The sequence below is a fragment of the Hordeum vulgare genome, chromosome 6H (genome assembly GCF_904849725.1).
Source record: "Hordeum vulgare subsp. vulgare chromosome 6H, MorexV3_pseudomolecules_assembly, whole genome shotgun sequence".
Lineage (NCBI taxonomy): Eukaryota > Viridiplantae > Streptophyta > Magnoliopsida > Poales > Poaceae > Hordeum > Hordeum vulgare.
The window spans coordinates 15871200-15879063 of record NC_058523.1 but is presented as its reverse complement, the minus strand read 5'-3'; positions in this window follow the sequence as shown (position 1 = coordinate 15879063).

Below are 7864 nucleotides of genomic sequence, written 5' to 3'. Positions count from 1 at the left end.
GGCACAATCGTAAGCAAGCAGGGACACAAGGGAAGAAATGATGTGTAATAATTTATTGTACCAAACTTTGTTGAATGGATCATGTGAATTATATTACCCGTGATGTGTTTGGTGTCCATTTTCGAATGATTCGAGATACCACTGATGATACATGAAATTTGGAGTGATTTAGTCATACTCCTGCCTAGGCGTATAATATGCATACTCGTAGTCTTCATAGCCGCTGTCGTCGTTGTACTGGTAGTCGTCGCCTTCTAAGTTGCCGCCGTCGTCGTCGCTGTTGTCGTCGCTGTCGTCGGGCGGCGCTCGTGGCTCGAACTGAGGGTAGCGCAGGCGGGGGATATCGCCGGCCGTGATGTAGTCCATGACGCTCTGCAGAGTCCGGCCGTACCACCATAGCCGACGGCCGGCCTCGTGGAAGTTCCCAGGAGGCAGACCGTCCTCCTCATACCTGGCGAGCGCCCTCTCACGCCGATTGATGAAGAAGGCGTCTCAAGTATGCTGGTTATCGGGATGCCAGCGGGGATTCATCCGCTGCTCCGGCGTGAGGTCGAGGTAGTAGTGGTTCGTGATGGCCGCCCGGCGCGCAGTACCCTGAGGGACGGGAGGGACCGGCACGCCGCCGGCGCTTAGGCTCCAGCCGGTGGGGACGCGGTAGCCCGGTGGACAAGGGTAGTTCGAGGCGCAAAGCTCCTCCACCTGCTGGTAGGTTAGAGTGGGTGCGGTGGAAGCCATGAGAGAGTGATGAGAGATTGTAGAGATGTGATAATGCTGGCCAAGCCGGGCTACATATATGTAGTGAGAAATGGCGGGAAAAATGGGAGCGGGAAGACAGGAGGCGGGAAGAAAGTGGCGGGAAGAAAGAGGCGGGAAGACAGGGAAGAAATGGCGGGAAGAAGAGGAATCCAGAGCTGGTCATCTAACCTTTAGTCCCGGCTGGTTGGTGCAACCGGGACTAAATGTGGTTTTTGTGTCATCTAAGAAAACTGTCGGTGGGATAAGGACGTTTGAATTGAATTAGTTTTTTTTTCCTGAATTTTTTGATATATTATTTGTATTTTTAACATATTGAATTGAATTAGTTTTATTTTTCTGAATTTTTTGATATATTATTTGTATTTTTAACATTTTGAATTGAATTAGTTTTATTTTTCTGAATTTTTTGATATATTATTTGTATTTTTAACATTTTGAATTGAATTAGTTTTATTTTTCTGAATCCGGGTCTTTTTTATATATAGTGATGGTTATATGTCTCACGACGATGAAGGCCGGATACTTGAGATCTTTTTGTTATATATAACGTGTGTACGAGCTCTCGTGTTCGGTTAAGTTTATACCATATTTGCAACAAGTGAAATAATCCCTCTGTTCACAAATATAAGATGTTTACCTTGCAAGTTTGGAGCTTTGTTAGGAATACAGTGATATCCTAACCCATCAGAATTTAAGTTCTAAACTTAACATTGATGCTCGTATGTGTTAGTGGAAGCAGACATTCCTAGAGATAGGGTCAGTGGCGGAGCCAGAAAAATAGGACAAGGGAGGCCAAGTAGTCGTCTGCCGCCCCGTCTCGCGCTCTACCGCGACACCCTCTCCCACCCCTTCCTCGCCCCCTCCTTTTGCCACCGCCCTTTCGCCACCGCCACCGCCACCGCCCCCCTTCTTCACTTAATTAATTTGTTTTTACTACATGTTTTCAGGACTGACATAATGGCGGACGATAGAGCTGACCCGATTATGGACAACTATGATCCGGACGGTGAAGCACATATGTTCGGCATCATAAACGGCGATATTCTATATGTGCCGACCGGACAAGATCAAGAAGATGATATCTCTTCTTATCTGAACCTTGACGGTGAAGATGAAGGGCGCCGTCAGCAAGATGATGCCGAACAAACGTCGATAAACGACGATCTTCAAATGGAAGTAGCAACCACCTCCGGCGCCGAGGTATATATATACATTGAGCCTCTGGTGATACAAACTAACTGATTTGAATAAATATGTGTGTACTAACGCGCGCGACTCTCTTTCTTATTTTAGCCCTCGGCCGGATCGTCGAAACAATCGAGTACGTCGTCAAAGCGTGGCGCAACCAAGACGATGAAACAAGGAGAAACATGCACCATCGAGGTTGTCGACAGTGCAACCGGCAGGCCGCTGGAGCCCCGCAAGAACGCCACCAAGTTTGTCAGCCAATGCGGAGCCGTTGTTAGAGACAACGTCTCGATCACCGTCCAGGAGTGGAATGAGCCAAAGAAGGTACGAATTGCTGGTTTCACTTTTGTCGATAAGAGAACAAAAAAAGATTGCTTCAAGAAGCTTATGGAACATTTCGTTCTACCTCCGGAATACAACAAATTCGATGAGGAGGGTAACAAGATTGAGGAAAACAAGGAGAGGAGGAGGCTAGTCAAACAGTTCGCTCTTCATAAGATGGCCGACGCATTCCGGAAATTCAAGCAAAATCTAGCCCATGACTTTGTCAAGCAGAACAAGACTCCGGATTTCAAAGGACAATATGAGAAACTGAAACATGATTGGCCAGAATTTGTGAAGCAAAAGAAATCGGAGCAGTTCATTCAAATATCAAAAAGAAATAAGGAAAATGCGGCTAAGAAGGAGTACAATCATATTATGGGGTCAGGAGGGTATCGCATTTGGGTGCCTAGGTTGGAGAAGATGGAGAACGAGCTGAGGGCGCGAGGAATCCGTCCAGGTACGGAGGGATGGGACCAAAGGGCCAAAAGCTGGTGGTACGGGCATGGGGGAACGCTGAACCCGGAGACAGGGGAGTGTGTTTACCGGGGCAAATTAATTAAACCCACCCAAGCCCTTATTGACGCAATGAGGGATGCTCAAGAGGGGAAGATCAAGTTCAACAGAGAGAACGACGCGCTGACAAAAGCCCTCGGGAATCCTGAACACGGAGGACATGTACGAGGCATGGGGAACATTCCGTGGAAAATAGGGTTCCCCCAGAACGATGACCCGTACGGTTACAGAAGCCGTAAGAGAAAGATGGATCGGGAAGCAGATGTTGTGGCGCGGTTGGCATCGGAAATGGATGTGATGAAGAAAACCGTGAGTGTACTATTAGCCGAAAGAGATGTAGCTCGGGCGCAGCATGAAGATCATCCAGCGGATCTCGGAAGCCAGCAGCGGAGAAGCAGCGTGGCTTCCACGGAGGCCCCACCAGCTGGTGCAGATGCACCGACGATCGAAATTACTGCACCGGAGCCTCTGGTGGTCGAAATTACTGCACCGGAGCCTCCTCGCTACCCCGTGGACGATATAAAGGAGATGAAAGAATGTCATCTGTATTATCCTATCGGGAACATGTCCATGAAGGTAGCCATCGGCAGTGCTTTACCATGTTTACCTGGAGCACTCCACCACAACAACCCCATTCAAGATGGCTATGCTCGTGTCACGGTGGAGGACATAGTCCAAGGGTTTGAGGACCTGAAGATTGACATTGCTACACCTGAAGGGGAGAAAAGACTTGGAGATGTCAAGCGCCATTTCATTCTATGGCAAAAGAAGTTTATCAAGTTTCCAGGCGAGGCGCCAAGGACAACAAGTCCACCCCCCTACGGTGGTGGTGGTGGCGGTGGCGGTGGCGGCGGTGGTGGTGGTGGTGGTGGTGACGGTTCACCTACACCTCCGTCACGTCAGCCGACGCCCCCCAGTCCACAACGTCCGGCGGGTGATCAGACGCCGCCCCCCAGTCCTCGTCCGGCGGGTGATCAGACGCCACCCCCCAATCCACCTCCGGCAAAGAAGCAGAAGCAGTCCTGGATTATTAACCCGGACCCTTATGTACCTAAGACCACAAAGGTACCGGAGCCATCACTGAAGCCTCTCCCCACAAGGCCTTGGGAACGTAGTGCCGAGGAAACTGCCGCGAGGGCGGCTGCTGATCATGAGAAATGGAAGGCGGACTGCAAAAAGAAAAGAGAGCCCGAGCCCAAGCCAGTATTTCCTGATGAGCAAAAGAAGTGGGCTAAGTCATTTTTGAGCACACCGTCCCAAGCCGCGAAGAATCTGCCTGACGACTATGCACGTGAACTTCGTAGGCAGGCATTCATGTTGAAGGAGAAGAAAGAGCGGGCGGAGAACCAGGAGAACAAAGCCTTGGAGGAGGCCGAGAAAACGGAATTAGAAAGTAAAAAAAGCGGGAAACGAGTTGCCCAGCTCGGGGAACAAAGTAAACAATCGATTGCCCCGCTTATAGTGAAAGCCGCCGGTCCGGATGACCCCGATATCATAGCAGCTGCGGCAGCACATGGATTGACTGTAACGAGTGCCAGAGAACAAGCGGCCAACTTAGGTATTACTCTTCGTGAAATGTTAGGCCTTGATGAGGCGCCAGTGAAGGAGGTAGTAATTACATATGTGAAGAATGGGCCTCTCGTCGAGCCTGCGCAGGAAGAGGATCTACCTCCACAAATGAAAGGTCTGCTGAAATGGTACAAGGGTTACATAAAAAATAAAAACGCCAAAGATTATATTTATGCGGAAGTTAGATATGAGCATCACTTCAAACATTACTATGTACAAATTCATCTGAGTGAATTGTTCCAGCTTTTCAATCTGCGCGAGCTCGACAAATCTATCATCAGTTGCTACGTTCTGTAAGTGATTTATTTATACCCCATCTCGTTCATATTGCCTGCACTATATATATGTCGTAACTATATTGTTGTGTCCGCTATTATACATGCAGAATGAAGATTAAGGAATGCAGAGTAAGGAACATCCATGATGTTGGGTTCATTGACCCACACATCGTTAATGGATATGTGTTGGAGCATCACCCCGCCGACATGGAGGCAGACCTGTGGCAGTTTCTTACAAAGCAGGAACACAAAAGTGATATTCTATTTCCTTACCATTTTGGGTGAGTGTTTCTGTCTTGAGCACATTCTCTTTTGTTTACTCCATGCATGGTATGTGGCCGGCTAATCGATGAGTTATGCATGACGTACTGTGCATGTATCGTGTCCGCAGGTTCCACTGGATTCTTCTAGTAATTAAAGTTGAAACCTCAGAATGTCTCGTCCACGACTCTCTGAATATGGATCCAAAGCTTTGGGGCGGCATGAGAAGAATGCTGCAGAAGTAATTATTTTCATTCATTTGCGCTCTATATCGATCGGCCTATTTCGTTCATTTCCTAATATCAAGTAACTAAAACTCTCTTGTTCATTTAATTTTCTTTGCCTCGTAGGGTTTGGAGACGGTTCGTAGATACAAAGGTCGGTGAATTCAAAAAAGAGCTAGAATTCAAAAGGTCAAAGGCTAAGAATGGTGGGGATATTCAGCCAGCGGGGACCAATCTATGTGGATACTATGTCTGTGAGATGATCCGGAGATACACCTCTGAGCGGGTTCCGAGTGATACCAATGCTCAGCGGAATAACCTCCGGGTGATGCTTAGTCCAGAAGCTCGCTTCCGACCACTTCAAGAGGAACTAGCTGGATGGTTCAGGAGGGAAGTCCTCCATCGTAAAGGAGAACACCATTACGAGGACGTAGAACTTTATATGCATTAAATTATGTATGGAAACTTGTTCAAAATTGTATATGGTCATCCGATGATATTGAATATATATTGTATATTCCTCTTGAATTCTTTTTGGTTCTAATTTCAAATTTGTTTGAAATTGTACATTCATATGCATGTATGTAGTACCGTAGAATATGTGAAACTCCTTCAAAATTAAAATAAAGCACAAAAGAAATAAAACAATACAAATTAAACAGAAAACAGGTTTAGGGGGGGGGCTAAACCCTGTGGCGGCCTTTAGTCGCGGTTGGCCAGAAGAACCGCGACTAAAGGTCCTCCGCCCCGACGGCCGCCTGGCGCCCACGTGGACGGGCCTTTAGTTGCGGTTCTTAAGCAACCGCGACTAAGAGGGGGGGGGGCTTTAGTCGCGCCTATTTGGTCGCGGTTGCGCAACCGCGACCAAAGGCCCTTTTTCCACCAGTGAATGAAGCCGCCCAACTGCCATGTCGGGCCTTTTGTACAAACACGATCATATAGAGCACCCATCCATCTATGTATTTCACCATGTGTAAAATTGGGAGTTATGATCCAAGCAACAGGAATTGCATTTTTCTGCTGGTCGAAAACAAGGATGCTATGTACAGGATACTGCAATGGCAAACAACGATACTACTATGAAATCAAGCAAACTAAACAGCTATGAAAAAACAAAATATGAACCAGATGACATTGACAGACCTTTAACTTGTTTGTTCCAAACTTTGAATCGGAAGCCAGTAAACTGCGGTTGCCATACTGAATCATCCGGTGTAGCTGCCAATCTGTTTGAATGCCCAGGACAAAGGTATCATTATCGGAAAAATCTTCAAAGAAAAATACAGAGTCCTGGTTATTTTCGACCCACCTGTTCATACTAACAGCATCGTCAAGCCTGTCGGCACCGTCCCCCGGCGCCACTGCCAGCGCGCCAACGTACCAGAGGAACGCCTCGCCGCGGAGCGCGTCCCGGGCGAAGTCGGCGTCCACGGCCGCGACGGACGCGCCTCTGCGAAGGCCGGAGTTTTGGAACACTTGCCCCTTGGCGGCGGCGCCGCCGCACCCGCATGAGAGGCCGGCGTCGACGCGGCGCGCGACCTTGGCCAGCGCGCCGTCCAGGGCGAGGGCGAACTCGACCTTGCAGTTGCTCCTTAGGCCGACGCCGGCGAGGTGCGGGAAGTCGCCGCAGAGCGGGTTGAGGTCCGCCGCGCCGGCCCACACGAAGGAGCCGTCGCGGCCCTGGTCGCCCGCCGCTCGCGCAGCGCGTGCCCCAACGCGTCCGTCGGGTCGAACACCTGCCCCGGCCACCGCGGGTAGCCCCTGACCTTCGCCCACACCATCCGGGGCGGCGCGAACCCGGAGCCCTCCTCCTCCTCGAACGCGCAGCCGTAGCGCGCGCGCCCGCGCCGCTCCTCCTCGGGCGCGGCCGGAGGCGGCTTCCTCACCCGGCGGCGGCGTGGGGTGGTGTTGGCGAGCAGCATCTCCGCCACGTCTGCGTGCATGTGGCGGAGCCTCTCGTCCTCGACGTTCTTGGAAGCCGCCGGGGCTCGCTCTCGCGCAAGAGAGGAAAACATGGCGTCGAGTGTTGGGAGGCCGAGCGGGGGGGGGGGGGGAGGCGGCGGGCGGGGCGAGCAGGCGGTGGGCAGGGCTGAGCAGGCGGAGGGCGGCGGGCGGGGCGGGCAGGCGGAGGGCGGGGCTGAGCAGGGGAGAGGCGGAACAGGCGACGTGCGGGGCGATCAGGCGGAGGGCGGGGCTGAGAGGGGGAGAGGCGGCGGGCGGGGCGAGCAGGCAACGGGCGGGGCGAGCGAGCGGGTGCGGAGAGGGGAGGGGAGGAGGCAGATGGGGAGGGGGAGTTGGACGCGGAGGCGGAGGCGGAGGCGACGGCGATGGTGCAGGCCAGGGCGTCTGGGTGCCGTTAATTCTTCCTAATTTTCTGTAGTTGATTGACTCTTTTTTTCCGGGGAGGTGCAACACTTGTTCGCTGTAGGAGGAGGTGGAGCACGGTCAGCCTTTGTTAATTTGGTAACTGCACACCGTCGGGCTGAACGGATGGTGGAAGGCCGTTAGATTGTAATTTGTTGACTAATTATGTGGTGGTGATTGGTGTTTGTTTTTGTGGGGGTAATAGTTGTGTTACTTAAAGAAATTTTCGTTCGATCTTTTATTAGTAGTATAGATGCAACCTAGGCCACCTACCAAAAGAAGCCGGAGTTTGCAGCCCCGTTTTGTGTGTATCGGCGTCGCAGCCCAAGCCCATTACAAAGCACCGCGACTCCCCTGTGCCCTAGCGAGCGCGAGCGAATGCAGACG